This window comes from Serinus canaria, chromosome 3, assembly GCF_022539315.1.
Source record: "Serinus canaria isolate serCan28SL12 chromosome 3, serCan2020, whole genome shotgun sequence".
Classification (NCBI taxonomy): Eukaryota; Metazoa; Chordata; class Aves; order Passeriformes; family Fringillidae; genus Serinus; species Serinus canaria.
This window is the reverse complement of record NC_066316.1, coordinates 56,474,519-56,498,395: the sequence shown is the minus strand read 5'-3', so window position 1 is coordinate 56,498,395 and position 23,877 is coordinate 56,474,519. Positions and strand designations below refer to the sequence as shown.

Sequence of the window (23,877 nt, the reverse complement as noted above, 5' to 3'; positions counted from 1 at the left end):
TGTTCAAGGCCAGATTGGATAAGGCCTTGCACAATCTAGTCTAGTTGAACGTGTCCCTACCCATGGCAGGGGGATTGGGATTTGATGACCTTTAAGGTCTCTTCCATTCTGTGGAAGCCCTTAACATTCTGTGACTTGACGATTCTATGACTCCACACGGGGAGATGACACCTGAAAACAATCAGAGTTGGGTAGGGGTCACTGAAATTCCTGCTGGTTCTGCGACCCTGAGGAGACAAAAAAGAAATTGCAGAAGACGCCATCCCATGCATTTCTGTTCGGAAATTACAAAAAAAGAAAGCCAGTAGTCAAAAACATAATATGCAAAGCTGTGACCTCCTGAAAAAAATCCCAGATAAGATCTTAACCACACAAAACAATGAAGTTTTTGAAGTCTTTGCTAAATGAGTTTCAGAGAAATACATGCAATTAAATTAATCAGTTTTACATCTGTCACAACAACATCTGTTTTATCATGAAAATATTGCTGATTCTGTAACACAAATTAATAACTATTATCCCTGAAAATCAGCAATCCTTCAAAACAGCTGCTTTGTTATTTTTGTCAGATGCATGGAGCCTCAAGTGCTAGAATGGCACATTGAGACCTGTGTATGAGCACTGAAAAACATAAGCCTGCCTGTAAATGTAGAGAGGTGGTGATGGATTTTGAGCTGTGTACTAAGGGGTGTCGTAACATGTCAAGTGATAGCTCTCTGTTTTCATTTTCCTTTGGTTCGTTCTTCCAAGCATCTTCAAGCAGACTCATTCATTTCTTTAACTACTAGGAAAAGCTTAATAGCTGCATCAAAAATATCATGTCAGGATGCTTAGAATAAGTAGCAAAAAAAAAAAAAAAAAAAGACATATTAGGAATGGTTTTAAGACGTTTTTGTACTCCTTCATATTTTTGACTTGTTTCAGGCCATGTTCCCAGAATAAGTCAGAATTGCCTCCAAAACAAATCCACTTTAATATTCTGCTACCATGGAGCCTTGGGTGTTGCCCAGAAAATTCACACGCAGCTTGTAGTTTAGATTATGATTTCTCTTTCTCCTCTCCCAAACCACAGAACTATAGTTCAGTGATTCATTTAACCATGTTGGTCTGTCAGCAGTGCAACTGCTGAAGATTGATTTTTTTCTGGCTATGTGCTCCATGGGCTTTCAAAATTTCTATGAATTATATTTTTGGCACTTTCAATTTCCCATCAGTTTTAGTTGAAACTGATCAATACATTCAAAGATTACAGGAAGATGAAGGAGCTAGACAGTCAGATGATATAATCCTCATTTGCTTTGAAAATCAGGCTAAAATGCCACAATTTTATTTTTAGGAATATTTTGGAGAGGTGATCAGTCTATTCATAACAGAGGCACTGGCTGTGACGCACTGATTTCCTAGAGATAACCTTGGTTTGCTGCTGCTCTGCTGTTGTACCCTCTGACAGTACTTTTTCTTCCAGACTATAAACCAAAATAAAACTCACACCAGCATGGTGCACATTGAAGCTGGCAGAGGAAAACAATGCACCAAGTCATCCCTTCTCAGAATGATCAAAGATTTGGAACTACTCAGTTTGAGCAGAAGCTCCCTGTTCTGGATCAGCACACAGCCAGTGTTGGTTAGTGGGAGCCCATTGACAGGGCACAGAGGGCTGCTCATCCCACCAACCTTGTCTCATCCAGTTCTACCAGAAAGTTGATCCCTGGTTGTCAGAGGTAGTGACACTGAAGTAGCAGGTTCTTTCAGACAACACAAACAAAAATGATCACTTTCTAACACTTTATAGTGAGGAAGCTGTGATTGGAAGGTATCTCCAAGGAAAATAGACTCTTGTTCAAGCAGGTGAACATTTAAAAGATACAGAAGGATTTGGGAGGTCACAGTCCTGTTGTCTTCCTTTAGTGTCACATTTACCAGTTTGAAAGTTAGTAGGATCCTTATCCTAAGTTAGGATAAGGATGGCATGCTTACATTTTTGCATGGAAGTGTTGACACCACTCTCTGATTAGCTTCTTGAGCAAGAATTTTTAATTGCAGCAGATATTCTTTTGCATTGATGCTGAAGGAGAACTTGTTTGGTTGCCCAATTTTCTTGGCTTGGAATATGTATGTTGTTACCCTGGCCTTGTGAGAAAGATGGCATTTGTAGTCATGCTGAGCTTTTTTCAGAAGGTGGCAGCATCTTATTACTTATATAAAACAGATTGCTGCTAAACATCAATGTCTGCTCAAGGGAAATCATAGATTCATAACTACTTACACTTAATTTCACATTTCTTTACTGGATCATTGTTGTGAATGCCTCAGCTTTTCTTTGGGTTTTGGAGTTGCAGATCAAAACTAATAGTTGGCTTATAGTAACACTAAAAATATTTTATTCCTGTCTTTCATCAAATTGAAATTTTGGGATGGCTAATTTCATGCAGTGGGCCTTAGAAATTCAGAAAGATATTTGTCAGGTTTTACTTTTTTTTTTTTTTTGGTCCTTTTCAAAGGGTACATGTATGTACTGCAGTTTATTGTCCTAAATTTCCACTTCAACAGGCACGGGACAGCTAAAGAGACTGCTAGGACTGCTAGATTTCTTTTCCAAAAGTGGAGATTAGACTACATATATATTCTTTACATCCAAATAATACCTGGCAAAGTAATACAGGATTTCAGAGTTAATGAATATTCATGTTTCCAACCATCTGTTGATTAGTTTCAATCTCTATTCATATTCAAAATTCAGAAAATAGCTGAAACTATGGGAATAGAGTCTGAGTGCATCTGCTTTTCTCTTCCTTTAGTTGATTTTTTCCAAAGTAACAGAATAACAGGAATTAAAAAAGAGGGGGACAGAAAGGCAATGGAGTAGGATGAAAAGGAATGGAACGTGTAGAAAGGGAGCAGGAGGAAAAGGCAAAGTTATATCTAGGCTTCCTCATCTGAAGTGCTTTCCTATGGAGTCAGGATTTTTTTTTGGTTGTTGTTGTTTGGGGTTTTTTTGTTGGAATATGTGCTCAGAAAAAGAAACATATCTTCCTTTTCATTTGATGTCTTCCAGACGCTCTGCAAAGAGTAAACACATAATGCAAATGTTATCTGCAGAAAAGGTGTTGTCGGCATGATGTTATCATTAGACACGTTTTCTCTGCTCCAGTTTGCTTGTGAGAATCTGTCGAGTAAACACCCATGATAGATACAAATCAGCTCAGATGCTGGAGTGGACTGTTGATTGACAGCTAAGTTTGAGCAATTTGCCCACGAATGAATTGAAGTGATAACCTTTTCTTTGCAGCTTGACAATTCAGGTTTCTGACCGTGAGAGTAAGAGGAGTTCTGCATAAATAACAGAAGACCTATCTAGTGTTAAATGTTAGAGTGGAGGCAAAGGAATTAACTCAGGTATTAAACTCAGGTTTTGTGTTTTGTCCTTTTATAATATTGCACATCCCTCTCGAGCAAAATTGTGTAATGCTGTGGTACCAGTGTTATGAAAACAGCAGGAGGAATAATTTTTCGAATTCCAGAATGAAAAACGTAAATGTGATCCTGAAAATGCTTCATATAATATTGATTTAATGAACATCCCATTATGATGCATATTAAAAAGGTATGACTGGTTCCAGTGTGAGGTGGTTTTAGTCCAAATGTAGTAAACCTGTTTCCCTTGCCCTTTTAAAGGAGAGAAAAATAGCCATGCCCTGTCTTTGGAATGTGTATGAGTGTGTATAATTGTACTTGTCTTTCTACTGCTGAATTAAATACCAGTGTACTAAAAATGAGAGCTCTCCTGATTGATAAAGTGGAATATTATTAACAACCCTCCTCCTTTCTATATGCCTGACTGCATTTGTGCCTAACACAAAGCAAGTATTTTACTACAAAACTGGGAAGGAGACAGAGAATGAAAAAAAGGCAGGAGATTGCGCTTTAGAGACTAAAGCTTCCCCACTAGCAGCAGAGGAAAGGATCGGGCTGAGGCATCAGGTGATTGCTTTAACGTTACGTTCATACGTGCTGCGATTGCTTCTCTGCCCAGATACTGCATAATTGACTGCACAGCATCAGCCAGGCACCACGTGGTATCAGCACAGATACTCTGACTGCAAAGGCACTGAGGTTCTGCTACTGAGATAAATAGTCCTAAAAAATAACAAAAACCCCTCCTTGTAAAGAACAAGGATGGGCAGGGGTGAGAAGAGGGGAGCCATTTCTGTAAAGTGAAGTTAGCGGTGTTTATTAACTGGTAAAGGTGAAATTCCCTCTGAGGTCACATAATCATCACGCTCCTTGCTGCCTTCTCCTAAGTCATTACAAAGGTGAACTGACTGTTTCACTAAAATCAAAATCAGGCAGGGTAAAAAGCAAATAAATCCTAGTATTGCTCATAGAATAATACCACTCCTACACATATCTTTTCTGGATCTTTGAAAACCACATTTCTTTTCAACTGGAATCCACCAAATACTCCTTCAGCATCCTTCTGGTCAGTGCAACAGTAGTAACAGCTGCTTCTTGGGGCATTAAACCTGTAAAAACACATTTTGAGGGATGAAGGACAGTTATTTAAAAAAAAAGTACTTATCTGGGAAAGGGTTAGTTAGGATTAGAGCTGCAGATTTTTACCCAGAATTTCAGCCAGTTCTATAGAAATAGGTTACCAATGATTTACAAACATTAACAACCTAATTTAACAGCCAGAGCCCAGGTTAAGCTAGGAGCAGAAAAATTAATTTGCCTTGTAAACAACATCATTAAGAGGGCAATAGTTGAGAGAAGAAAGATGAATCAAAAATATGCTATTTTTTACAGTCAGTATAATATAACCTTTGAAGACATTGTCTCTGTCTGTATTTCTACTGTAGCAGAACAACTTGTGCTCCAAGGTGTTAGCCAAACAAAGATTCCTATAAGCTGTGTCCACCAGTCATTGAAAAAAAATCTTATTGTATATTGAAAGTGTGGAAAACTATTTCATGTACTGTCTGAATATACAGAACTGACAGCCCAAATCCTTTATGCTTGCGTTTTTTGATTTTTTTTTTTTAAATGCATGATGTTTTGGTATGCATAAAACTACAAAGGATCACTTCCCAGAAGGAAAATATCTAGCTGAAAAAATTACTCATTGATATTTCAGCCATGGATTCTTCAGCAGCACAGCATGGTGATAAAAATCAGTTGGGTAATATGCTCATGATTAGTGAGTCAATGGGAGCTGGTGGCAGCCCTGACATTGATCAATAATGTCAAGATTTTGAAACAGGTTGCAAAATAATAGCGGGCTCTGGAGATGCCACTGAATTAGCAAATATATTGGATGTAACTACCAACACACCCTTTTCTGTTAATGATCCCTCGTGATTTTCATAGAAAGGACAAAAAGAAGCCAAAGAGTTGGTCACTAGGAGCAGTTTTATATGGAATTCTTCATTAATGCACTCTGTCATTTAGTATGCTCCTCTTACATGAATAGTTTTGAACTTCTAAGCACTTCTTCCTTTTTGGCAGCTTCCAAACTCTTCGAGAATGTTTTGCAATGGCAGCAGAGCCTTTGTATCTTGATTTTACAGGAAAACAGAAATATAATGATGATAATGTTTACTTTACTGGCAACAGTAAAAATCATGAGCTGACTGGTCAGCTTGATCTATACAGAAAGGAGTCAGATTCCTCCACTCCATTCTTTTTAAGGCTTCCTTTTAACCTCCATTGCAAAAGACAAAACTCCTTGTAAGCTCAAATATACTTCCATTTTCTTCCAAACTCCTCTGCTTTCTGCCATTTTCTTGGGGATGTTAAATAATTGTAATGAGTGTAGCAATCGTTGCACATAATTTTAACCCATTGTGTTACAGCTAATAGATCTCTCAGAGATATTTCTAAAGCAATTTCTTGGATAAAACTTTGTCTCTTAACACTGAGAATGCATTGGCTGGTTTAATAAATCAGCTAGCACTGGGAAAATGTGCAGTTTGGTTCTGTCAGTCACCTGAGTTGATGCTTTCCTGTCCTTCTGCTGTCTTAAGTGCACACAAACATGATTATGTGGAAAGATGATAAAAATTCATGTAAAGGAATTCTGAACCTTGTTGTTCAAAAATAGTAGAAGATTATTTTTAGGTTTTCACTTAGTTTTTAAAAATTGAAGTGATAGCTTATGGCCTTGCCACGTTGGTTTGCCTTGTTGGTATTTTGTCAAAGAAGTAGGACCCAATGTATTTTTCTGTTGCAGGCATAAAAAATGAAGCCATGGTAGTTGGAAGCATGACGTTTTTTCTTAGTCTGAAGGTGTACAAAAAAGATGGGTAGATCCTCTCTCTGTCTTGGGGAGCAGATCACACAGCTTGTCCTCCCAGCTCTGACAAATGTCTTCTGCTGGCTTTAGTTGTCTTTGGGTCAGATTCAGAACCTGCATTTCTTATATGCAAATTGGAAATACTAATCGATATCAATAAATGGAGAGTTACAATAGAAAAATTAATTAATATAAATAACACTCTTTGAGGTCATTGTGTTGAATAATTAAGTGATGCAATTAAAAATATTGTTGTCTGCTTTCTCAATCCGTACAATTCAGTTCCTCTTTTGCTGTTGATCTGACTGTATTTGCTTTTGATTTCTGTGTTTGGATATCTTAAACACCTTGACTGTATAATTCTAGCAGTTGCACTGTAGGTCACACACACACAAATCTCTCCAGTTGAAATCAGTGGTGTGGTGTAGTGGTGTTTCTGCTTTGCTGCCAGTGGAGAAATGTGTTTTAGGTTTTTGTCATAACTGGCATGTTAATTGGAGCACTTATATGAGTTTTATCCCAAGCATTTTACTTCTATCCTCATTAAAAAAGTCTTTCTGGACTTCAAAGCAAGAGGGCTGTTAAATTAACTTAGACAGATGAGAGAGTGGGATTTTCTTTAAACTGGGCTGCAAATCACAGATTTTGTATTGAAGCTTGAGGCAAAATGACTTGAATGTAAATAATCCTCCAATGTTCTTCCTACTGTTTTCCAGTATGTGCCTCCAACGATGCATGTGTTTCCTCACAGGTGACAAACTTGGCTAGGAAAATAACACACAGGATGTCAGCATAAAAAATTCCGGTAATTTTATCTCAGTCATCTGTAATTTAAGGGTTCTCACAGTATATACACTGTGGTGGGAGAATATCTGCATTTTGATATAGATTACCCAGGGTAATTGTGCAATGAAGATCACTAGTTGCATTAACCAAAAAAGGTCCTAAATGTGATATAGACTTTGTTTCCGGGAGTGTAAGTTTCAAAATTTTCACAACACTTCAGATTTCATTATTATTTTATAAGAACCCATAGCTTGAATACATATGCAACCTATTGCATATTACAATTTCCAGAACTGGCTGGTAATATTATTGAGAAATATGTTTTAAATGCACAAGAATACTTTTTATTACTTAAAATGTGGACTTGAAATATTGGGATAGCAACCATTTTCTCAGAGTTTCTGCACATCTTATCTGAGCTAATCTGGAAACTGTTTATTTCAGACCCCCAGAAACAACTCCCCTGAAGCTCAGTTACATCAGGACATGATGGTTCCAGCAGGTTCATGGTTTGACCAAACCAGTTTGTCCCTTCTTGTGTTTCTTTTAGAGAGAGGAAAAAAAATACTTGGACTTGAGCAATACTGACTTTTCATGTCTGTCTACATATATATGTCTGTCTATCTATCTATCTATCTATCTATCTATCTATCTATCTATCTATCTATCTATCTATCTATCTATCTATCTATCTATCTATGTCCTTGGCTGCATCAAAAGGAGTGTGGCTGGCAAGTCGAGGGAGATAATTTTCTCCCTTGATTATGCTCTCATGAAGCCTCACCTGTAGCAGTGCATCCAGCTCTGGTGCCCCCAGCATAAGAAAGACATGGAACTGTTGGAGCAAATCCACAGGAGGGCCACAAAGTTGATAAAGGCACTAGTGCAGCTCCTCTGTGATGCCAGGCTGAGAAAGTTGGGGCTATTCAGACTGGAGAAGAGAATGGAGACCTCATAGCAGCATTCCAGTATCTGAAGGGGCCCTACAGGGAAGCTGGAGAGGGACCCCCCTCCATCAGGAATGGCAATGATAGGGTGAGGAGTAGTGGGTTCACACTGAAAGGGGAAATTTAGGTTGGATATTAGACAGAAATTCCTTACTGTGAGGATGGTGAAGCACTGGAACAGGTTTCCCAGAGCACTTACTGATGCACCATCCCTGGCAGTTTTCAAGGCCACGTTGGATGGGGCTTTGAGCAGCCTGGTCTGTGGAAGTTCTCCCTGCCCATGCCAGGGAGTTTGGAACCAGATGAACTTCAGGGTCCTTTCCAACCCAAACCATTCTATGATTCTATGATTCTGTTTCATGAAGATATTACATTCCCACTTAAACCAGGCAGTGCTTTAGCCAGTGTAAAGGGCTGTGACAGAACGCAGTTTAAATGCATTACACAATATACTTTTCATTTCAGTGGTTTTCCCATTGTTAATATTGTACAGAAGTTATTTATACCTGAAACTGGGAAACTGTGATTAGAAGTGATGCAAGTCACAGTAAGAGTGTAAGTGATTTGAATCATGAAGCCATTTTAAAAGGCTTTCCCTGCACAGTCAAGTTATTGTGTAGTGCATATGTACTTGGCTATTCTGGAGTTGAAAGCCTGCCCATATTTTTACATCTCCAGCAGCTGCAGAAAAACCAAAGGACTAATCCTGAGCCTGTGTCACTGGTGTAATGTTTGCTCTCTGAGTGAGATGTCTTTTGCTGGTAACTCATATTCCTGACTGGAACTCACATCATATTCAGCAGAGTTACTAGGGTTTTGCTATAGGATATTATGGAGCTACTTGACTGTAGAACATCCTCATTATTATTGTTTGATTGTAAAGCATGCATACACTGCAATAGCTCATTTTGATAAAATTACTGAATTTATTAGTTTTTCTAATCTAAGTAAGTGTTGCAGAATAGATCTTGCTGGATCTCTTCCAGCCAGGCCAGACCTCAACCTCTCGCTCTCTGCCAATAAACAGTCTACAAGTGTTCAGATTCCTAATACTTAGATAAATATTGGAATGCATTCTTTTTCTTTTTCATTCTTTCTCCTTTCTCTGTATAAAAAGTGAAAGTCTTCTCCAAGGGCTAAGAAATTTGGCTATGTGTGGAACAGTATTCAGATGTGTTGCTTAGTTAGATCAACCTCACAAATCACACTGTTGGGTCCATCCAGACTGGAATCTGAGGAATTTTCTCAGGTTCTGTATAAACTTCCTGCCAGATGGTATGGAAAGTTTGGATAGTGTGTGGGATTGACAGTTTATTTGAGAGGTAGATTAAAGTGATAATGGTATGTGCTATAGGGTTTTCTGGTATTTTTTAACAGCTCTCAGGAAATTTTATATGCTTCATTTAATGTTGTTAAAAAAACCTCTCGTCTAATTCCTTAGCTTTACCATTTTTATCATCTACTTTTTCAGTCCAGAGGAGACGACAATAAGTTTACCCTTTTTTTTAATGAGGAAAAGGGGCAGAAACATAATGTAATTTAATGCTTACATGAATTAGCAATTTACCCACAGTGTCATAATATTTTATTTATGCAATTGTTACTCAACTCCTATTTTCAAGAAAAACAAGGTGAAATATATTTAGATAATTTCCATACTTCGTAGAAAAAATTTTAAGCTCCTGCAGCAAAACTCTCCTCTCCTTAGTGGAAATACAATTTTTGTAAGCAAGATCCTCCTCAAAAATAATAATAATACTGTAATATTTTTTCAGGAAGAATGCCATTAGCCAGTTAATGTTTTAGTTACAGCATGCATGGCAAAGAGAGAAAGACTTTACTGTTGTTTTGTCAGCTATGGTATTAATAGGACATTTCAGATTTGCTTACTCAGTTTCCACGAGCTGTTGCTGAAACTTGCAGACTGAGGATCATTTCTTTGGTGTTACTCCATATTCAGTATGTCATAAAATGGAATATCATCTCAAGGTAAAGACTGTTTAAACTGTGGGATCTGACTCCGTGATGTCTGGGTCTTCCATGGCCTCTGGATATTCTCTCTTTGTCTCTCCACTGGCACAGAAAGGAATGGCAGATGTGTTACACATTTAAAAATTGCTTAAGCACCTGTAGGCTCTTCAGTGACTGTAACACACCTATCCATGGGCTGGCACTGCCTTTGGTCAGGATACCACATAGTCATGCACCTCTTCTTAATGGAGTTTGCTTTTGCACCATGTGTCCCTTGATTACAGCAAATTCATTCTCCTATTCCTTTAAGCAGTTTCAATTATTTATTAATCTGTGTATTGCTTTAAAGAGCTTAGCAATAGCCTGAATGCATACCCAGTATAATTTTCTCCTGTAACAAAGCTGCCAAATCTTCACAATGTATTGCCCAACCATCACCCTGTTGTGTCCCAGCTAGCTCATGGCCTCTCAACATCCAGGCAGCCACGCTAATCTGGGCTGCCTTTCCAAAACCAGAGACACTGGGATCAAGCCTACACAACACTTTCAGCTTTAGAATTTGAGAAATAGTATGTTGGTTTTTTGTTTATTTATCTGAGGGGATGTAATTACTTTAGCATTATGGGATATAACACTTGTTAGCCAAGAAGAATAAAGGGAAGATCTGCTTAAACAACTTTCACATTCAACAGTTTTTGAAAAATGGCACGACTTTCTCTCTAAGTGAATTCCTTCCATACTTTTGACATCCTGGAGAAAATCCTCAGTGCTATTCTTGCACTTATTTCCCTAGGATATCCCAGTTCTGGATCAGGACACTGAGTAAGTGGGGCTTGATCTGTTGGAAGAGTCTGACCCTGCACTTTGAGAAGTAGCTTTAATTTGTACTAGAAAGAAATTTGCATTCCTTACACCCCAAGTCTGTATAATGAATAGTCTTGTGCCCTGTCTCTCTTAAACAGGCCACAACCCTTATGAGTTTTCTTTCCTTCCCTACACTAGCCAGCATTATGCCTCACTTCTCCAAAGCAGGACATAACCACTATGCTCCCTTTTCCCTTGCCCTGCCTTCCACAATCTTCTACAGCACATGCCGCAAACAGGACAGACCTTTACTGCCCTTATCCCTCCTTTGCACTTTGGGACCAGCTCTTTCTGTGCTTGTGTCCCTCTATTCTGTCTTTCAGGCCCATAACTTTCTCCCAGCTAAATGTGATCTGGATTTAATTCTATTAAAAAACCCCAAACCCTTATTTGATTTATTCTGGTTATGCAAAAAGAGAAGAGAGACTTCTGGGTGTATTAGACACTGTACAGTGGAAAGTAAAGGAACGCATTCACCAAGGTCATGAAAAGACTGTGTTTTGCCTCCTTCCCCCAGTAAGGTCCCAGGGCCGTTGCACTATTTCTTATCTAGATAAGACAAGTTTGTGCATCTTTCTGAACTTTGACTACATTAAAATAATGGGATAAGAAATTAGTAATTTTGTTTGATAGTTTTCCATAGCTTTTATTGAAAAAAATCTTGTGGTTCATTTGGGGAATGACAACACGACTTTTATCAGGGTCTGCTCTAGAAAGACATAGATTGATATCAGAGTTTTCTGCATCCCTTTTCCTGAGTTGTTTGTGGATCAAGCTTGCCATGGTGTGGAGTTGCTCAAGAAGACTTCAGTTAGGCCAGACCATCTCCAGCTGTCAAGCTGAAGGAAAGGAGCTGAAGAAGCTCAGTCAGGTCTTGAGACTTTGTGCTCCAATTTTTTTCTGCCAACCCATTTGCACACAGGTTACCCCATCTCTGAGGGAATAAGGGAAATGAGTGAACTCTCTCAGAGTGGAAAATCTTGTGGTCCCCATGCTTCCTCAATGTGAGTGATGCAAATAATCTACATGTGTCATCGTTTGTGCATGGTGAAGCACATGTCATTGTCACCCCAGTTTGTTGTTACCTGAAGCCTGAAGGCAGCCTGGAACTCTAGCTCAGCATTGTGCCCACCTCTCTATTCTTACAAGGGTGTTACACATCTCTTACAAATTCAGTGATTCTGGCACACGGAGAGTGAGTGCTCCATTATGCTCCATGTGGCTTTTCCTTTTACTTTCTTCATAGCAATATCCTAGTACAAGTCTGAAGTGATGGATCTGCTCTTTGCCACTAACAGCTCAGCCTCATGGCTCTCTTGGGGAAAATTGTGCATTTGGAGCTCTGCTTTTTTAAAATAGGTCTTGGTTTTCTTTTAATAGGATCTTGTTTCTCTTCTATGTATAAATAAACCAAATATGTGTATATTTGTATGTATAAACCTATGTAAATGTAATTAAAGCTTGGGTTTTTTTTTTCAGAGAAGGCAAGGCTCAGGAGGAATGTCTCTTTTGAAAGGCAGGGAGATTAACATTTAAGGTGGTTCATTCTTTAGCCTGAGGCTCTATCCTGAAGATGATATTGTTATGTGGGCTTTATTCTCACAGTAGAAATTGTCACTTTGTCTTAGGAATGGAGTTTTAATGGTATTCTTTATGTCTTATACAAATGCCTGAGTAACTGTGCTATTCTTCCCACCTGCTTTTCAACATCAAAACCCCAGAATTACTGTTAAAAGGTCTAGGCCCTTGATAACCATCATCAGCTGGGATGCTGCCAGTTGTAAAAGAGTTATCAGCAAGCTCCATCAGTAAGCTGAAATTGACTTCAATATCAGTTGAATGAATTCCTAAAAAAAACCAAAAACCCCCCAAATAACAGGTTTGCATTTGAGGCATAAACTACCTGGGAGTGAGAAAAGACTACTGTAATATATTAAAAGAATACTTTCCTATCTGCCCTCATACACTGTAATTAACTTATATGAAGCCAGAACTATGTATTATACATGAGTTAAGAGCATCCAAGCTCTCTGTAGAGTAGGCCACTTACCTACTTGTGTTAGCACAGGGCTGTGGTTTGGATTTGTGCTGAACACAGGGTTGATAATGCAGAGACGTTTGTGTTATTGCTGAGCAGGGCTCACACAGAGCCAAGGCCATTTTACTTTTCTTACTGCCATGCTGGCAAGGATGCTGGGGGGCAAGGGAGGTTAGAAAGAGGAACAGCCAGGACAGGGGACCCAAACTGACCACAGGGATATTCCAGACCATATCACATCATGCTCAGAATATAAAGTGGGGGCAAGAAGGAGGAAGGAGGGACATTTGGAGTGATGGAATTTGTCTTCCCAAGTAACCATTGCAGGTGATGGGGTCCTACTCTCCTGGCGATGGCTGAACACCTGCCTGCCCATGGGAAGCAGGAAATTGATGCCTTGTTTTGCTTTGCTTGTTTGCAGGGCTTTTGCTTTCCCTATTAACCTGTCTTTATCACAACCTATGAGTTTTCAAGCTTTTAACCTTCTGATTTTCTCCTGAATCCAGCTGGTGGGGGAGTGAATGAGTAACTGCCTGGGGCTTGGTTGCTGGCTGGGCTTAAACCACAACACTGCAGTCATGCAGCACCTCTGAGTGTAGACTTTAAGTCCTTAATTTTAAACAATAGTCTTGCAATCTGCAATTGCAATATACAGCTGTAAAATATCTTTACCATGCTGTCATGGTTTGAGCCTGGCACAATGCCAGCGCCCCCACGAGATCACCTCCTTCCCTGGCACCTACTGTGAGATATGATCAGAGACAGAGCAAAGCAGGCTCCAACTTAAGGTCAAAAGGAAAAAAAAACATTTATTAACCTACAACTACAAAGGAAGACACACAAAACACAATGAACACAAGATGAAAACCTTCCAAATTCTTCCTCCTCCCCCCACCAAATTCCCAATTCCACTGCCACCCTTCAGATAATCGATTCTCAGTCCCTCGAGAAGAGAGGAGTCTCTCTTGCGCCACATCCCTTCCATGTCCAGTGCTCTCACCACTGCACATGGATCAGAGCTGCTTCTAGGGTTTTTCATTTCAAGGATACTTTGACCAGTTCCAAAGGGAGCACAGTCCTTCTCCTTTTGGGACACTTGTCCCCCCCAAATTTCACCCCCTGGGGCCGAGGGGTCTCTTGAACAGAGATCGTCTTCTTCTTCTTCTCTTCTTCGAAGCGGAGGGCACCACCACCACCCTCCTCACCCGTCGTCTCTGTTCACACACCTCCACATCACTGCACTCTCCTGGCTCTGAGCCATCGCCTCCCCCTAGAACGCAGTCTCTGTGTCACAGAAACACCAGTGGTTCTGCCGTGGCTACACAAGAAAAGTCCAGCCCAAAGCCACTCCATCGTCTCCTCCCACCTAGAATTTTCTCAACATCTTCTCAATCTCAACATCTTCTCAATCTCATCAACTTCAGGAAGACTCAGCTTTTGCAAGGTTCCCATCTTCCTCAGAGGGGTTAAAAGTCCCAAGCTCTCTCTCTCTGCCGGTTTACTTCGTCAACTCCCACACCTGGCTGCCCTGCTGGGCACCCCCCGCTTCTCCTTCACGCCGGGCCACTATCACAGACACCACAGGCACCGGCTCTGTCTCTCTCTCCCTCTCTCCGGGGGGGGGGGGGGGGGGGGAATGGAGGATGGCTGCCCGAAGCCCTTCCATGTTCTCCTCCCTCCTCCACCCTTGGGCCCGGGCCTGGCCTACCTCTCTCTCCGGCCACATGGCTCCCCTCCCCCCCTGCCCAGCCAAATCTGGGCGGGGGGGGGGGGGGGCTGCTCAGTCCCAAGCGGGACTCCAAGAGGAAGTTCCCCTGGGAGATCACAGCTTTTAACCCCTGTGTTCTCAGAGGCGTATCCATGCCCTCAGTGGACAAACCAGGTGCCAATATTAAATCTGAACACCGATTGGCTTGCCCACACCATCACAAAAAACTTTATTTCCTCTTAAACCACGACACATGCTCTGTATTACCTCTGTGGCCGCTCATTCCTCAGTAGGCTCTGAACGGATAATTCAATAAGTTTTGTTTAGTTTTGCTTCATAATTCTTCAGCACAATAATATGCCTTGTTACCAGGTTAGCAAGCACTCCCTGCTCTTCTGGTATTAATAACATTCCCTATTCAATTGCAGTCATCTCTGTCAATCTCCAGCTTTTTGATCACACTCAGAGACCTTTTCATAATTCCTGGCTGGGGCACTGCTTTCAATTCACTCCCCATGGAAGTTACACTGTGTGCATAGGATTCTATGACACAAAACATAGATGTTAACACGTTTATCTGTACCGTAGGTGAAGCTGCAGATCTGACCCAGACCAGGTGTAATAACTATAATGTTAAAATTGCTTATCATTGTCTACAAAATGAAATGTGTAATTAAAGGATTCATAGTTCACATTACATAAAAGGACATACAAAGTGTGAAATAATCAGGTTTTATTCCTTTATGCTTAATAAATATGTTTTAAAAATACTTTGACTTTTAGGCAGGCCATTTTGTGTACTGTGTTTAGGACAAGTGAATGAAAATCAAAAGGTGGCGTCTCTGCATTTCTGAAGTTCTGAGGAAGAAATGATATAGAGAACACTCTTCTAGCTCAGGTAAGTTTCCATTACTTGGATACTCAGTCTTGATAGGAATTAAGATACAAACGGATGTGAAAGAAACATGCAGTGTGCCTTTGTATCTGCTTATCTATCCCTCTGTAAAATTCCTTTTTCCTGACACTGCCTCCCTTGAACCCCAAGCCATGCTCGCAAGTTCCATGCAAATGTGTTGCCAGACACATTTCCCCAAGGTTGATGGGGTTGGGAACAGGAGGTTGCAACCAGAGCCAGCCAGCTTACTCCTACAGTAGCACACAGGCAATTTCTTAAGAAGATCAATAAACATGCAGTTTTCTGGTTCTTAGTGGAGTGCATGGAAGTGAACAAAGAGGGACTAAAGTCACAGAGGTAGATGTAGCTCTATACGGAAATGGGAGTAGAGGAATGGTGAAGCCTTTTAATTCATAGGGATGGTTCTCCTTTGACACACAAAATATGGACTGTATTTGCTATTCCAGACTATTCCAGTGCCACACTGAGGTCTGAAGCCAACTTCAGCCCCACTGTTTTATTTAAAATACTGTGGTTTTGTGGTATCAGCTGGCACTGTCCCCTCTAGATGTGTTTATGCACAGGGGGAGAGGCCCTGAGCACGCAGAGATGGTTTAGGCTGCATCCCCCAAAAGGGCAGGTACTGCACAGGCTTCAGTGTCAGCAGGTGTCAAAGGATTCTGATGTTTCTAGGGATGCATTTGGGGCCAGACAGGGACCATGAAACCTCTGCCCAGCCCAGAACACCTTTATATTAGGAAAGAGCAGAAGGTTGCTGTTCTGTGGGGGAGACCAGAGCTTGCTGGAGGTGCTTTACAACTCTCCCAGGATGTTTCAGTGATTTCAACAAATCTAGCTGCTCCAGCATAGCCCCACTGCATCCAGCTGCACATTTGCATGCTGGACCACAAGATGAACCACATATTTATATTTTCCTTGAGTTATCCAGTGTTATGAAACCCATTTGGATTTTGGAAAAGGCAGTGGACTTCCTGGAGATCTGGACTAAGGATCCTTAACCACAATTATGCCTTAACCACAGATTTTCATAACTGCAAAATACTCAGGTGTAGATCAAAGAGATTGAAGTAGAGGCATCAGATGTGTGCCAGTGCCAAAAAAGGGAAAAAAATGGGGAAAAGCAGTGCAGACAAAAACTGGGGGAAATAACATTGCCTCTGTCAGTGCATCTCCTATCAGTACCTGCCTTCACAAGCTGGGCAGATCCTGCATATAAACCACTTGAGGAGATTCACGTCTGACTTTGAGGGTGTGTCCTTGGCACAGGCAGCCATACCTCCCTCCATTGTTTGTGGAGCCAGGCAAAAACACACTGGGCCTCTCCCATGGACAGGCACACAGCCTTCCTTCCAGGCAGCACCCAAAGAAAAGCACAGATGGGACAGGCAAGGGGGCCTGGTTTGCATAAAACAGTCAAGAAAACAAGGAGCAAAAGAGTCAGCATCTTCCACTAGAGAGTCCCAAAGTAAAAGATAAGTCCCAAAGACAGGGCTTTGGGTACTTGTTTGCACCTGCTTGGTAAATGATGCCCTAGATACCAAGGACAAAGTCAGGAACCCTTCTGTTTTCTCCCCCTTTGAAAATGAGGAGTTCAGCACAGCATATCAAGTGGCTGAGTCATGAATCAGAAGACCTAAGCAACAGAGTACAGCAATAAAACATAAAATCAAGCACTTGCCATCTCTGAAACAGGGACTTTCCAGAATGGTTGGGAATCTTCATTATTTATGCTGCACAATTAAATATTCACCATTTCCTGCTAAATTTAGGTTTGTTGAAGTAAACAATGATGCATAAGGGCAGAACTGGACAATTCCATTTTTAGGTATTAATAATTCAGAGCCATATTTGAAAACAACAGAGGGATGTGTATAATACATCATAGAGGTTTTTATTATATCCACCCACTACTTACCCACCCACACAGAGATCTGGGTATGTTTCTACTTGGAAACAATATAGCATCATCATATCTTAGGCTTCTTTTAGTGTACAGATATACAGGATATATTTACAAGAATGCAGTGTTTTTTGTTCAGCTGGATGACTCATTCTTTTTTCTGCAACCAAATCAGACTCTTATTACTTAAAGTTGGTATTGACAAACATTCATGCTTAGGATAACAGAAACTATGTTTATCAGATTACATGAAAATAGAGAAAACTGTTTTCTGCAATGTGGAAAATATTATTCTGGCCTAAAGCTCTGACAGGGAACTCTCAGTTTTAGTATTACTTTCAAAATCTGAACACCTTTGTTTATCACATTGTCATTATTTACCTTGCTGTCACTTAAGGGCATGGAAAAGTTTTATTGCTGTGGGACATATCTAATAAATTCCTTATGCAACACTGGCAATTATCTGTGTGGTCTGTCTCTGACACCAGTACAGCCACAGCACACAGAGCTGTGTGGGGTGCGTGGAAAGGGCAAGAGAAGAAAAGGAGAGAGTGGGTGCATCTTTTAGGGATGTGTTTTTACTGCAGGGTAGAGTTATAGCTTTTGTTTAAGGACTGATACATTTGCTGTCGTTCAACAACTTCAGGTTTGATTTAGCTTAACTTAAGGAGGTTTCAGACTTTCTGCTTGCCCATGCAATGCCTGCAGAGACATAAGTATCACTCCTGCCTCATCAGCTTCAGGATCTCTTCATCCCAGCTGCCACCCCCAGGATGCACAGGGGTGAGGAGAAATTAATGTAAGACTGCTTTCAGCTTTCTGGTGGTCAGTGTAGATGACGCTCTATAGACACTGTATAAGAGATTCAGCAAGAGATTTAATAACATAAGGACCCACATTCAAGCTGGAGAAAGAAGATGAATTTCCAGCAAGTAAATCCCAGCATGAGTCCAAATTAAGCAAGTGAAAGAGGTAAACAGCTGGCTCCTTTCAATGAAATTGTTTCAGGTTTATTTAGGTGAAATGAAGATAAGAACTTGCCTGGAAGGAGCTTGCTTTATTTTATAGCTATTTGGTTATTTTTTCTGCTGCCCAGACCATCTGTTCTATTGGTGGGTATGTCATCATTCGCACACCCACTGAATGCCAAATTAATCCAAGTCACACAGCTTACACCTCCCTTCTGATTTGGACCAAACTGTATTTTATTCCAGCATAAAATAGGCATCAGAGCTAAGTTTGCCTCACTCACTTCCAAGGAGGAAACAGTGAGCTTTGGGACTTAATGTGGTCTTTTAAGGGAACAACCATAAAACACCAGAACTTTTATAGCAGGTCCACTACAGCTCATCAGCACTGGGCAATAGTGGATGCTCAGCAGGAAAAGGGATTGACAAACAGTGCAAGGACACAGCCATGCTGCCAGACACCTCTTTCACACTCCCAGGGTCTGCGTCTTTGGAAAACTCTGAGTCTCCATATCCAGGAATTCTCAACAGATTTCCTTTTTCCCTTTGTCTTTTAAGCCCACAGAGATTTTTTGTGCCCACAGCCTCCTGTGGCAACGAGTTACACAGCTGAACTGTAGTTTGAAAAGTTACCTCCTTTTACTTGATTTGAAACTACCTCTACTGATTCCATTTAATGCTTTACTGGAAGACAGTGAACACTTTTTCTCCATCTGCTTCCTTCTAGGTACTTAAGATTATTTAGATGTTTATCATGTGCCCTCCCTGGTTTTCTCTTCTTCCAGACAAAGGTTCCTGATCTTGTTGACCATTTCTCACACCAGAACTGTTCCAGATTTTGCAGCATCTTTGTTTTTTTAACCTACACACTTCTTTGAGCTAGGAGGATGGGGCCAGAAGAACTCACACTATTTGAGTGCAGTGACACAGTAAACCTGTACAACAACTTCATGCTATTTTCTGATTTGGTCTTAATTTCTTTCCTAACATTTGGTTTGCTTTTTTAAATGGTACTGAGCACTGAGCTGACATTTTCATAGGCCTCTCTATAATAACCTCAAGATTGCTTTCCACGGTTGTAGCAGCTACTTTGGTGACTATCATTGCATTTGTATAGTTGGGTTTTTCCTCTCATGTGCATTACTTTACATTTATCAATATTGAATTCAACTGCATTTTTATTTCCAAGTCATTCTGCATTATGATATCCCTCTGCAGCTCTCAGCAGTTGGCTCTAAATTTACTTCTTTGAATAACTCATTATTATCAGCAAACTTTGTTCCTTTATCTCATCCCACTTTCCCAGTCACTTAGGACTAGATCAATCAGTCCATTCCTGTGGGAATACACTGTATATAATGTATAATGTATAATAATAACAACATGTAATGCAGCCCAATGGGAGTCCACTGGTGATCTTCCTCCAAGGACTTTTATCCTTTGTGTCCTAGCCTTTCACCATTTATTTCTCCATGAGAGTACATTCTTTTTATCTCATTGCAACTTAAGTTCTTTACTTTCAGGTAAGCTTTCTCTCACTGAAAATGCAGCTTAATGATTTTGAAAGGAATTTGAACCTTAGTTGTATCCAAAAGCAACAGAGTGAGACTCTGTGGAGACAGAACCAAATTCACTCTTTTTTGTCACAACTCAAAAAAACCTTATCTCTCCCAGTCATCATGAAAGGGTGCCTGAGACAAACTTCATCTGCACATGCAAGACCCAAGGACATTTACACTCCAACTGAAGATGCAATTAGACAACTACAGAAACAAAGATTGCACCAGTTGGCAAAGATCTAGGTTTGCTCTACATTTGATTCACTGGGATGTACTAGAGCTTCCTGGCAGTAGAACAGCATAATTATCTGTGCTTTAGGGGGTGGATTTGTTGATCTGAGTTTATGTCAAGTGTGAGAGAGAACTGTGGCCTGCAGAGATGAGGTCACTGAAATGTGTGGTTGGGAGACAACTTTGGGAGCTGCTGGCAGATTTGCAGACCTGGTAGGCAAACAGTAATGATGGCCTTGGGAAAAAAGGGCAGTGGGGGCAATTGCTGAGTGAGACATTTCACAAGGCATTTCTGCACTGAATGCCAGAGCAGCAGCGATTTAGTGTTAGCGGAGGTCAAACTAATAGCAACAAAATATATTTAAAAGTAGGGAATTGTGAAACTAAAGGGGCAAATACATAACTGCCACATAGGACTCCTTGTTACAAGATATTGCCAAAATGACAGTTTCATTAGAGTTCAGATTCAGCGTGGACTAAATCAACTGCGGAGTGGCAGGTCTGTCTATTCATCTCTACCACAGATGCTGTGAAACAGCTTTCTCTAGTGATTATTCCCACTGACCCTCCCCATGTCTCCTTGCCTAGTCCTAACCACATTTTTCATGTGCCTATTCCTTTGCTGAAGTCTATATTCCTTTCCAATGGCTTTTTTTTTTAACCTTTTCTTGACAAAAAAGATGTTCTATATATGATTTCATCTTTTACTTTAAAAAAACGGGGAATATTTCATGCTTTCAATTCTTCAAGATCCTTGGCTGAATAGGCTTCATCTCCTTGATCCCTGGATGTATCAAAGTTGGCCTTTTAGCTGGGAAGAACCTTAACTTCTCCTCTCTTTCTGTCTAACTTAAAAGTAGGTCCTTCCACTCAAAATACTGATGCACTTAAAATAAAATGTCATCAGAGCATGACAGGATTGAACTCCCTGAAGTCGAGCATGAGTCAGGGAGGGTTAAGAGTGAGTAAGGCTGGTGAAGGCTAACCCACTTCTTGTAAATGAGCCAGCATCTGGAAGAAGCTGTGGTAACCTGTAGTAGAAAATTTTGGCTAAAACTTGATGGCTGAAAAGTGGGTTGTAAAGCAGAGACAGCACAGTGCTGAGGCAGGGAGCTGTGGCATGGCTGTGAAATGGCCTCCTAGGTCAGGGCAGCTCAGGTGGGTAGAAAGGGAGCCACAGCAGTTGTCCCTCAGTTGCAGCACTGAAAGGGAAGTGACCACTGCTTCTGAACCCAGGGTATGGGGATTTTCTTGATTCAGAGTCTGTGCTTCACAAGGGAGGTAGTCAGAAGGAAGCTGGAAGCCTGTGGGGGGAAAGGTGGGGAATTGCTGTTGTTGGAGCTGCAGGCAGGCATGATGCAGTGCACTTCCCCAAAGGCAGGCTGGGGGGCTGTGCAATAAGGCAGCCTACCATGTGTGTCTTAAAGAGATGGCTGCTTTAGTGCCACTAGGGAGCAAGTGTGATCCACAGTGAGTTCCTACAGCCAAGCAAGGTCAAGGAGTGCTGAGGGAGATGGAGCAAAAGTCCAAGAACGTGTCCAGATGAGAGAAAAGTCTCTGAGAACAGAAATTTGACCAAAGAGTCTGGTGGCAGGGCCCCAGGGGCACCCCCAGCCCTGACTGTGCCTGCCAGCCCCCAGGGGCTGCCCATAGCCCAGCACCCCATGTCAGCCCCCAGGGCTGTCAGCCTCTGTCCCAGCCACGCTGCAGCAGGGCCAGTCTGCAGCTGCCTGCAGCCCTGCCCACCATGGGCCCCACCAAACCCTGCCCTGTGCCCGTCCCCTGGGAGATGCCCAGGGTTGGGGCTGCTCCTGGCTGGGGGGGGGATGGAACCCAGTGGAAAGCAGAGCTCCTGGACAGGTGTTTGCTGAAGCAGAATTAATTTCTGGTCAAGCAGCTGTCTCAGCACACTCCAAACAGGGCTGGGAGAACGATTTTGTAGCATCTGGGCGTTGTGTGACCATGGCAGTGCTGATTCATTGCCTGTATCACAGTTCTCAAGCAGAAGACTGATGTGGTTTTGTGCCAAGCCAGAACACTTTGGGTTGAGTCCTGTGAGCATTAAAGCTTATGGCTACATCCATGTACCTCATCTCCTTGTTGCTCCTGAGGAGAACCATTCCTGCTCCTCATGCCACCACAGCTTGTGCCTGGTGAATGCCAGTGTCTCTCTCCACACTTGGGAAATTTGGTGGGTGCCTCTGGGGAGTTGTGGGGGGCAAACACACAGGTGTCATCTCACTCTGCAGGAGCTGCAGGGATAAGCAGTCATCCCTGATAACCCATTTAGTGTGTAGGCAATACCACAGAGCTCTCCTAGGGCTTGTGGAGCTGGGATAACAGAGCAGAAGAAGTGCTACAGCCTGAAAAGCTGGCTGCAAGACACTATAGTCACAGGATGATACTTCAAGAGCAATTCTGTCAGGAGCTGCCTTTCTCCACTCCAAGCATTAGACTGAGCAGTCTTTTTTTGTCAATAACACACAGGTGTTCAGATGTCTAGGCTTTTCATACAAAAAAATATTTGCAATTATTTCATGCTTAACCTATTTGTGTTTAACTCATGAGATGTGTAAGACAGAGAAGTTTCTTGGAGTAGACTTTTTGTCAGACCTTTCTGAACAAAACACAATATGAAATAATTTCCTACTGAAAATGGCCTGGGGTACTTTTTGTCATCTTTGTTTCCTCTCAGGCATCACCAGTGTTCTTTGCTGGCTGAAAGAATTTGAGGAGCAGATTGACACAGTGGAAATTCAGTCAAGCCAGATGAACATGCCTGCAAGAGAGGTCATGAATTCTGTGTTACAAGGATAAATGAGGTCAGGATTCATAAAAGACAAACAGGTACCATTGAGCCATGGGCATGCCAGTCCTGTTGCTTTTTCCTTTAGCCTGAAGATGGTTGTGTGGTTTGCTCCAGCCTGGACCAACTTCCACTGCATGTTTCTGAAGGCATAGGGAGAAAATCTGTATTTTAGATTTTGTAGTGGGTTACCTGTTCTTGGAAACCTGTTTGCATCTTTTCATTTTCTTAATTTCAGTGAATTTGGATGCTATTTAAGGGTTGATAATCTCTCTAGCTTCAGTGGGAAGCTAGACACTCTTTGTTGTAGAATACCCGCACTTCCAACAGAAAAAGGCAGCATGGATAATGAATATTTCTCCAGGATGATTTCTGTGATTTGAGAGAGGAATTTACAGACATATTCAAGAACAACAGGCAAGAAGGGATCGAGACTTTTGTATGATCAGTGCAGTAATCTAAGTATTAGGCAGTCATTTCAGGGACCTGCAGGCATTTGGGTTGTGTCTCCTTGAAAAAGTCATTTTTATATATCAGGGATTCCTTGGGGGGAGAAAAAAAGGAGAAAATCCTTGTGGACAGAGCACTCTGAGCCAGGAATCTTCAAGTTTTATTAAAGAAAGGCTTTCCCTGGCCAGAGGATGGAAATATGCCATATGCCAGGTGGCAGCTGGACGTATAGCATTGTCCAGTCTTTATGATCAATAGATGTAACATTGAAAATGGACTTTATGAAAAGTAGCATGTAAGGTAGCATGCAAGATCTCCCAGGGGTACATGGTCCTAAGGATTAATAGTCTCTTTATTTTCTGTTGATGTATTTCAAAATGGCTAACTGTGGGTTTCATCCTTAGCAGTGCTGGAACACTGAAAGCAAGTAGTGCTTTTGTG

At 41.3% G+C, this 23,877-nt stretch overlaps 1 protein-coding gene across 1 annotated transcript in view; it reads right to left on the bottom strand.

Moving 5' to 3' along the window:
- KATNA1 (katanin catalytic subunit A1) overlaps positions 1-23,877 on the bottom strand; it is a 183,098-nt gene that overhangs the window by 118,574 nt on the left and 40,647 nt on the right. The window lies entirely within an intron of this gene.